The sequence below is a fragment of the Vombatus ursinus genome, unplaced genomic scaffold, assembly GCF_900497805.2.
Source record: "Vombatus ursinus unplaced genomic scaffold, bare-nosed wombat genome assembly UNPS02014768.1, whole genome shotgun sequence".
NCBI classification, from domain to species: domain Eukaryota; kingdom Metazoa; phylum Chordata; class Mammalia; order Diprotodontia; family Vombatidae; genus Vombatus; species Vombatus ursinus.
Genome location: NW_020954546.1, coordinates 37806017 through 37815735, shown reverse-complemented (window position 1 = coordinate 37815735; position 9719 = coordinate 37806017). Strand labels below are relative to the sequence as shown.

Below are 9719 nucleotides of genomic sequence, written 5' to 3'. Positions count from 1 at the left end.
GCCCGAGCCCCGCCACCCCAGTGGGGAACCGGGCTTGAGCCGGAGATGTTGGTGGGGAGTGGGGGGACTTTGGAGGGGTGTCTGCCCCTTTAAGGAGGGGGGGAGTGGGAGTCACCCTGATAGGGGTGACGAACAGGGGAGGGGATCCGCTGGGCGGGATTATGCAAATGAAGAAGGAATGACGGTGATGGGAGGTTCCATAGTAAAATGGTGGCGGGGAGGGGGAGGGGAGTTCAGGAGGCGGAGTTATTCGGGAGGCGGGGAACTCGAGAGGGGCGGGGACTATCTGAAAGGGGGGGCGGGAAAAGGGAGAGGGAGGGAGGAAGCGGATGGGTTGGTACCATTGCACGGCTTGGGTGGGGGGGCGTGGGGGGAAGGAGGCATTCCTTTAGAGCCAGCCCTCCTGGGCGGCGGGGCTGGGAAAGGGCTAGGAGTACAAGGCGTGGAAGGCGCAGGGGTGTCCCCCTTTCCCTGGCCCGGCGGGAGGAAGGGAGAAGGTAGAGACGGATCCCTTCCCGCCCCCCAGCACCCCCTCCCGTCGCCTTGGGCGGGGCGGGCGGCCGGCGGGAGGGAGGGCGGCGGTGGAGGAGGAGCAGGGGGAGGGCACAGGGGAGGGGGAAGGGGCGGTACCACACGAGGGGGAGCCGGAAAGGGGGAGGTGCCGCCGGACAATGGAGTCTATGTGTGCCTGCGGGAGTGGGACGGCTCCGCCGCCGCCGGGGGGAGACGCTGCGCCGCCGCTGCCGCCGCCGCCGCTGCCGCCGGCCCCGGCCCCGGCCCCCCGGGGCTGAGAGCGGCCGCCGATCGTTGACCCCCGCCCCCATTCCTCCCCGCCTCCCCCTCCCCTTCTGGGTGTCGGGGTAAGTGGCAGGGCCGGGGAGGGGGAGGGGCGGGGAGGGGAAGAGCCCGGGGAGAGGGGGAAGGTCCGCGTGTTCTGGAGCCGGCTCCGGGGAGGGCACTGCCTAGGGGGAGTTCAACTACTGCGAGAAGCCTCGGGGGGCGCGGGAGGGGGCGGGGTCGGAGGGGGGAGCCGGCGGCGAGGGACCGGGCTCCGGCACACTTGCGGGGGGGGGCCGGGGTCCGCAGGCGGGGCGGGGGGCTCCGGAATGTGCCGCGTTGGGGGAGGGAGTCCTGGGGGGAGGTCGGCTGTGGAATGAAGTGGAAGGAGAGGCCAGCCCCCGGGGCTCCTCGGGACGCAGAGCCACCCCTTCCCGGGGGTCTCCGACGGAGGCGCGAGACCCGGGCTCAGGAGATTGAGCGCATGGGAAGCCAATGGCCCCAGCAGGTGAGTTGGTGTGTTTGGGTCAGTGAATCCCAGCCAACTCAAGTCCTTGAGAGGCGAAGTCTCCTTTGGCAGTCATTGGGGGGTGGGTGTAAGTGGGGATCCCACAGGTTGGGGGGTGTCACAGGCGGGGGACAGCAAAACAAGGTTAAAGGAGAACGGAGGGACACAGAGAGGCCTGGGCCATTCGGTAATGGCATCGCTGGATGCCCTTCTAGCCGCGCTACCAACGGGCGTAGACGGGACTGGACTGCCTTCGGAGAGCTTAGTGTCTAAAGGAAAGGGGAGACAGATGAGCCCAGGGATGGTGAGGAAGAGAAACTTGGATCCTAAACTGGGGGTTTGTCAGGCGAGAAGGAAAAAAAAACCTAAAGGTCTTGGACTATCAGTAAGTCATTAAGCACTTTTGTTAAAGCCCTGCTGTGTGCTAACCAAAGGCGAAACAGCCCTTGCCCTCAAGGATCATATATCAAATGGGGCAGATGATTTGCAGAGTTAGAGGAAACTTAGAGATAGGTAGATTTTTTTGAAGAATGTTCTGGTTTCGGGCAAATAGAAAACCTGAAATGGCCTCATAAATGCAGTACTGATTCTTGGGTGCATAGGTGAAAGATGCTATTACCTATTTCTATGATAATATTAATCGGTAGTGAATCATCTTTTAGTGTCTTGCCTGTAGGAGGACATTCAGTAACTGTTGAACGTGATGGTCCCAGCACGAAAGCATTTGTGCTCAGGGCATTGATTTAAGCTCTGGTTCAGTGATTATATGGTGGTAAAAGGGCACTAAATAGCATGTAACAGGAGTGAAAACATGTGGGGAACCGTGTGGATGTTGGTGGATAACCATTGTGAGTATGGGTGCAAGAACTAGTCGGCATTGAACTAAGTACCATTAGGAAGTTGTGGGAGAAGCAAGAGTGAATTTAAATTCCGAACCCCAGGTGAAAAATTCGGAAAAGGGTCTTTTTTTTTTAAAGGACACATAGAGTGTCAAGGATGGAAATGGAGTTAGAAAAGGGGCGCATTGTTAAATGGAAGAAGACTGCTTTGAGGGTGTCATGTTTATAATTTGGTCCAGTGGAGGCCAAAGGTGACCTTCATGAGCTTTAAGAAGTAGGATGAGAGTATTCAGGCCAAGTGGAAGGATGCCTGATAATATTGGATCTGAGATGATAGTCTGGAGCTGAGGGGTCAGCCTCAAATAGAAATGGACCCCTGTGGGCTGCACAGTGACTAAGAAAACTACAAGCTTATATTACCTGTGTTCTATTGTACTATATTTTGTTAAATATTTCCCAATTAAATTTGAATCTTTGGTTCTTTGTTAGGGATTTGAGGGCTGCAGGGTAGAAAGTTTGACCCTTCTTATTATAGAGGAATGGAGGGGAGGAAAAATGGGAAATATACGGAGTGTGAATTGACTAAACTTTGAAGCTTGGTGTCCTCTTTGTATAAAACAGCAAAGAATACACATTTTGTATTTCTTACTAACCTTGGAGTCTCAGCTGAAAATGGTGAAAATAAGATCTCCATATAATATGACATTTGCTTTATATGAGGGATTTCCCTCCCCTTGCTCCTGTGGAAATGGCGATTCCAGTGAAATTGAATGTAAAGGCAAATTTGTTTTCCATTTGTTGGGCGATTGTTGTTTTTTAGTGTAGAAGAGTCCATAAACACTATACTATAAGCCACTCAGTATAGGTCATAGAGCTCTGGACTTAAGATCAGGATGTCAACTCTGCCATTGACACGCTTAACCAACAAATCACTTCATCACCCAGTTTTCCATTTTTGAAATGTAACACCAATGTGCCTTCCCTGCCTGTCTCTCAGTAGTGAACAAATGAGTATCTATCTGTGAAATCTTTCAACTCCTTTGAGGAAGAATTAAGGTGTCCTAACCTTTTTCTCACCACTAATAATAGTAGTAATCAATCATTAACATTAAGTACCTGGCAGTGTTAAGCATAATAATAATAATAATAATAATAATAATAATAATAGCTGACATTTATACAGCTCTTTACATAGATGATCTCGTTTGAGTCCCTTGACATCTGGGTGAGGTAGTTAGTATTCAGTTTCACAAACTTTTTTAAGAGCCTGTTTTGTGCTAGGTCCTGGGGATATTAAGACAAAAGAAATCCTTCTTCTCCATAGGTATACAGATGAGTAAATAAAAAATATTTGCAGAGTGATTTTTTGGAAGGGCAGCACCTTAACAACTGATGGGGTCATAGAAGAAGTGGCTCTTACTGCCCCCATTTTTCAGATGAGGAAACTGAAGGTTAGAAAGATTAAATGAACAGTCTACAGCTAGTAAGTATCAGAGGCAAGATTGGAACCTAGGCCCTCCCAACTCCAAAGCCAGCACTCACTTCTTTACAGCTCGCCTGCCTTTCAGGGGCGGAACTTTGGAGCAATTATGGCAGATAGGGGCAAAGAAAGAAGAATGATGCTATACACCGTGTTCAGGGGAGAGATTTGAAACATTGCCCTCAAGACCATAAAGCCAAAACCCCTTATCCAGCTGTGGTGCCACCTGGAAGCAGTGTTTGGTTTTATGTTTTATTATTTGTATATCTTTTCCGTATTGGAAATGTGGCCCCTCTACCCATTCAGTGATAGTAGCAGTGACTGGTGTAGGTGGCAATAGAGATTCTGGGAGGGCTGATCCAAGTTCTGCCCTAAATTAGAATCAGTTTGTAGTATCCTCATGCCTAAATTTCATTTATCACCTCTATAATGGTGGAAGAGCACACTTGTCTTAATGCCTGTGTACCCATGATGATAGGGGGTATATAAATACAAGCTAGTCTTGCTTTTTTGTGGGCTGTTTTTTAGTTTGAATTATTCAAGCACCCTACTGCCCCCTTTCCTCCCTCCTGTACATTTTGCTGGTAATTAGCACCAGGGGCACACAAGAGAAGGAAATAAGAATGTCGGCTTTGCTAAATATGTTGAGGAGGAGTTATAACTTTCTAAAAAGGCTTTTGTATTATCTGTATATTTTTGTTTTCCTTATTCTGTTTGTCTTCAGTTATCAAAAATTTTCCAAGAGGGTCTTGATTTTCTTCTTGTTCTTTGTGGCCCGACTGCCTTACCTGTGCAAACATGATGCTTGTTCCCTTTGCCAAACACTGATTGGGCAGGCGAGTGATGGGAAGAGGGTTATCTTCTGTGGTACCAACCCAGATTAGGATTTGAAATTTTGCTTTCTTTTGTTCCTTGTAGTTCTGGCCTCTTGACTTTAAAGTGTGACTAGCTGGTGTATTTCTAATTGACTTGCCTGGCCTCCTCGAAGGAGGCTGAGATCATCACTGGAAAGATCTTCGGTGTTCCAATGTGGAGCAAGAAACAGACTGAAAGCCTTTGAAGGTAAGGCACCAGAGACGTATCTTTAAAATTGGGGGTTAGGTGGGGGAAGTGTTGCATGTTGTTCTTGCTTTTAATTAAAAATTTTTTCCATTATAGCTTCAGATGTAAACTGGATTGGTTCACTCCACAGTGAACATATTGCCGGAGGCAAAGTGCCTGTAGTATACTGCAGGAAAATATGTCAGCAGGAATGGACATTATACCATTCCTGAAGCCAGGATTATAGCTTTGGATAGAGCTGGAAGAGATCTTAGTCCAACTTTGTTTTACCGAAAAGGAAACCGGAGGCTAGGAAGTTAAGTGACTTGCCTAAGGTCATATATCTAGTACGGGACAAAAGCTGGATTTGAACTCAGGACCTCTGACTCACATCCAGCATTCTTTCCATTGCTCTGCTCTGTAGGAGGATTGTAGTTTTCATGGGTTGATAGAGGAATACATAGGTTCTAGGAGGAAGAGCAAACTGGAGTTGTATAATTGCATCTAGAAATAGAGTAAATGTAATAGTATAATTTACTTTGTATAATTCTATCTTAAACCACGAGTTAGAATTTATTCTTTGAAGCCCTCGAATTTTAGTAATACCATTAAGTCTATTTTCTCATAAAGTATCTGCAGTTCCCCCCAATGAGCACTGAAGCTTTTGTTTCACCTAATACAAGGTTTTCTGTACCCAACTATTATATTGGTTTCCCTCCCTGGTGTTTTTACACCAGTGTTGAGGAAAGATTGGCTCCATCCACTGGTACTCTTAGAGAGAGGAAAGCCATTTGAGTGGTTGGCTCATCAGAAGTCCAGAATGAGCTGGGAATGGAATCCTGAAGACTGAATCCCTGTATCACGTTCTCGACTTTGCTGCTGTGCCTTTTACTGATAGCAGAGAACTGGGAATAGTTCAGCGTGATGGGTTGATGATGAGTGGGTTATTTGAGCAGGTGACCTGGTGAGGGATGGCTGGATGTTGACACAGAAATCATGTGAATGATGTTGATTTTCTTGGTTTTGAATTTGGTCAGATGTACGAATGTTGTTCCTAGTGGATTGGCCACCTTGTTGAGCAGGGTGTTTGTACAAGATTCAGGGGAATATCCTAGCTATAAGAGTCCTGTGATTTGAGAAATTAGAAGGACAGCAAAGAATTGGGTCCTAAGAGTATCTAAGGCTTAGTTCCCATTCTCATTTCCCAAACTTGCGAGATCTGGGCATGGCTCCACTTGTTCATCACCCACGCTCCCTTCAATTCCTTGCAGTCTGGCTCCCATCCCTATCTTGCTACTGAAACTGTTCTCTTAAAGGTTGCCAAAGGCAACCCCCTCCCCCCAAAACCAGATTAAATGGCTTTCTTTCAGTCTCCATCCCCTCAGACTCTGCAGCATTTGATATGGTTAACTACCCCCTCCTTTCATTCAACAAGCATTTCATTTCAGCCGTCGTCCTATATGTAAAACTTCCAGTTATGGAACCATGACCCTTCTTGGCTTCGGGCTTTTATTTCCAGCTGATCACATGTGCCCCCGTAAATCTTCTCATCTTCCGGATTTCCCTGTCTGTGGCACCAAGTCTATTCTGCTGCAAACTGAAGCACCTACCTTACCCCATCATCTTATAGATTCCATTAGTTGCCAAATCCTTTGGATTCTACCACCCCAGTAGAGTCACATCCTCATGATCACCACTTTAGTTTAAGCCTTTATTTTCTTTTCCCTAGACTTTTACAGTAGCCGCCTAACTGATCTCCCTGCCTCCAGTCTGTAACCTCTCTAATTTGACCTACAGATGAATCTAATTCATCCTACAGATCAATCTTTTTAAACTACAGATATGCCCAAGTCATTCTGTACCTCAGAAACCATCGAGAGGCTCTCCGTTGCCTCTTGTACAAAGGCAGAACTCTGCATCATGGCATTGGAGGCTCTGCATGATCTGGTTCCTTTCCCAGCTTTAGAATACCTCACTCTAGGTACCCCGTGCTCAACTCAAACTGTACTACTTGTTGTATCCTGGCTACATCCCGTACTTGATGGACTCTCTGTGTTTAGTTGTGCTATGCCCTATGCCTAGAACATCCTCCTTTTCTCCTTGCCCAGTTTCAGCTTGTTGGAATCCTACCTAGCTCCAGTACTCTCACCTCCATGAAATCTTTTTCCAGTAATCTCTTCTTCTGATCCCAGTGCATCTTCTTCTCTTATGTACTTATTAATTAGAAGATTATAGGATCCCACTCCCAGTACTATCCAAAGTAGGAATCCCATGGACATTTCTAACAAGTGGATATGTACCCTCCATTTGAAAATAATCCTGTGATGGGGAATTCATTCATCTCAGCAGGTAGCCTACTCCACATTTGGATAGTTCTACCTAATTTTTAGAAGAACTTTTGTTGTTTTGTTTTCAGTTTTACTTACCTAAAATTTGCCCACCTGCAATTCCCACCTCTTGGTTTTAGATTTGTCTTCTTGAGCCGAAAGAGCAAGTCTAGTCTCATACAGAATACAGTGTGAAGGGCATTGATTTGTGTTCATGTCCTATACCCCTATTAGAGTATAAGCTTCTTGGAGGTAGGTGCCTCATCATAATTTCAGTCCTCATCATCCTTGACTTCCTTGCCATTTGACACTGTGATCATGACCTCCTGGATAGTGTTTGGCTTCAGAGATACCATAGTCTCCTGGTTCTTCTGCTGGCCCCTTAAGTTGGGCACTCCCCGTGGTTCTGCCCTTGACTGCTCTTCTCTTTGGTGTCCTCATTCACTCTCCTAAATTAAAACACTTGCTCTGTGTGCACGTGTGCCTCAGTCTCTCTGTCTTCCTGATCTTGCTTCAGAGCTCTCCACCCTCATTTCTGTCTGCCCACAGGATGTGTCTCCTTCAGTTTTCTGCTAGCATCTTCAAACTCAGCATGTCTAAAACCCAGTGGCTTCCCTTTTCCCAGCCCTTCTCTACTCACCCACCCCCCCTTCCCCCAAGGAGAAATCTGTTTGTCTTTCTGATTTCACTGTTTTGTCAACAGATCACTATTTATCTGGTGATTCACTCTACCTTGAAAACCCTAATGCTTTAGAATAATGGCCTGACTCTTCAACCTGGAATCTCAGCCCTTCCAGAATCTGTTTCCGGCCCTAACTTACATGACTCCTCCCCTCTGCTTGTTGGTTTATGCAGACTATACTCTAATCACAATGAATATGGCCTGCATTTCCCTAACTCTTTGTCTGTACTGGTGCTGTTCCCTATGTCTAGAATGCTCTCCTTCCTCATCTCTGCCTGTTAGGATCCCTCCTGTCCTTTAAGCCCCAGCTTAAATATATTCTCTTTAGTGAAACCTTCCCTAAAACCTCTACTGAGACAGGGTTTCTCCCTTCTTCGAATTATCATAGCATGTTATTTGGAATTCTTATGTACTTTTATTCTAGTTTATAGTCTAACTATACTGGTTTTATCTGCCCCATTAGTTCTTGTGCTCCTTGTGGGTAGGGACTCTGTCTCATTGACTTTTTTTTAGCTCCTTTAGTATTAAACACAGACTTTATATATAGTAGGTGCTTACTAAATGAGTTTTAAATCAAATGAGGCTCATTGCCAGCAAGTCAGGTTCCTAGGATTTTTTTTTAAACAGTTCCTAGCAATATTTTGTTGAAGAAAGGGTGAAAGCTTGTGGTTTCTACCTATTATTCTCCATTAGCACAGGTAACTGAGCATGAACTGAAGTGACTAGAGAGAGACAGTGTTCTTGAGAGGTTTTCTGACTTAAGTCAAGTAAATACCTTTTAGAGTTCCTCAAAAGGCAATCTCCAAAGTGAAATGGCTCTAGGACTCTCTCCTCCATTCAGAGCTGCGTGAGACAGAAGGAATTCAGTCAGAAAAGTCCATCTCCATATACTTTTTTTTAGAAGTTTGTGTTGAATGGTCTTGTCAACCAGACAAATTAAATTGGAATACCTATTTCACACAAATCACTATACCGCTAGAGAGTAGCCTTAGCCAGATACCTGAGATGAAGGCCCAGAGAGGACCGCTTCAATCAGTCCTTGCTTGACAAGTCAGGGTGTTGCATTCCACCATTCCTTCAGAATTCAATAAACCTTTAAGTACCTATTATGTGCAGAAGTGTGCACTTGGTCCTGAAGGGGATTTCAGTTCCATGGATATTAAGTACCTAATTTGTGAGTTATACTATTAGGCAGTATAGGAGATCTAGAATTTTTAAGTAAGCTTTAGTCCCCTCCCTCATGGAAAGATGTTGGGAGAGATAATAGTTCACAGACTTTCCCTCTACCCATGATTAAAATATAAATCTGAAGTTTTTAGTATGGGTGATTGGATAGTCAGAGGTACCTTTGAACCACAACAGAAAGGTCTAAAGGAGAAGGTTTTGAAGGAAAGATAATTATTTACATTTGTATAGCAATTTCAGGTTTACCAAGTGCTTTGAATACATTATCCCATTGGGCAGTAACAGACCAGGGAAGTTAAGGAGTCAGATGTTATCTTTGTTTTACTGATGAATTGAGGCTCAGAGATTAAGTGACTTGGCCAAGGTCTCATAGCCAGTTGGTGGCAGAAACAGACCCAGAGCCCAGGTCCTCTTGGCTCTCAATCCAGTGCTTTTATCTTCTGCCAAATGCCAAATTCAGTTAAATACTTGTTGAGTCTGAGGTGCCAAGAGGCCTTAGAGATAAGGATGTGGAGTAGACACTAAGAAATATAAATCTGGGGCCCATTGAACAGAAGCGATCAATGGAGATGTGATACAGAGCTTGAGATTGTTAAGAGAGTACAGGAGAAAAGAAAAGAGGGCCAAGGGCAAGGTCTTGGAGAGTGTTTCTGTTTAGGGAGTATGAAGAAGAATGAGCACCATGATGACAAGAGAGCAGGAGTGGTCAGGGAAGGGAGGAAGGAAACAAACACCGACTCTGTGCCGGGCACTGTGCTAATCAGTAAATGCGAGTCTCATAGCAACCCTGGGAGGGAAGTCAGAGAGAGGAAAAGAATCAGGAGAGCTTGGTGTCCTGGAGGGATGAGAAAGTGCCCCACGAGGAAATGGTCATCTGTGA

The 9719-nt window shown here is 46.0% G+C and overlaps 1 protein-coding gene across 3 annotated transcripts in view; it reads left to right on the top strand.

Annotated features, from left to right (window-relative positions):
* Positions 1-791: 791 nt before the first annotated feature.
* LOC114043159 (B-cell CLL/lymphoma 9 protein) overlaps positions 792-9719 on the top strand; it is a 32385-nt gene continuing 23457 nt past the window's right edge. For 2 of the 3 annotated variants that reach the window (XM_027862149.1, XM_027862147.1), the window contains exons 1-2: positions 792-860; positions 4523-4666. The gene's annotated coding sequence lies outside the window, so the exon portion shown is untranslated. Of the gene's footprint in view, positions 861-1235; positions 1286-4522; positions 4667-9719 lie in introns of those variants that run through there. The other variant, XM_027862148.1, reaches the window with a different exon arrangement.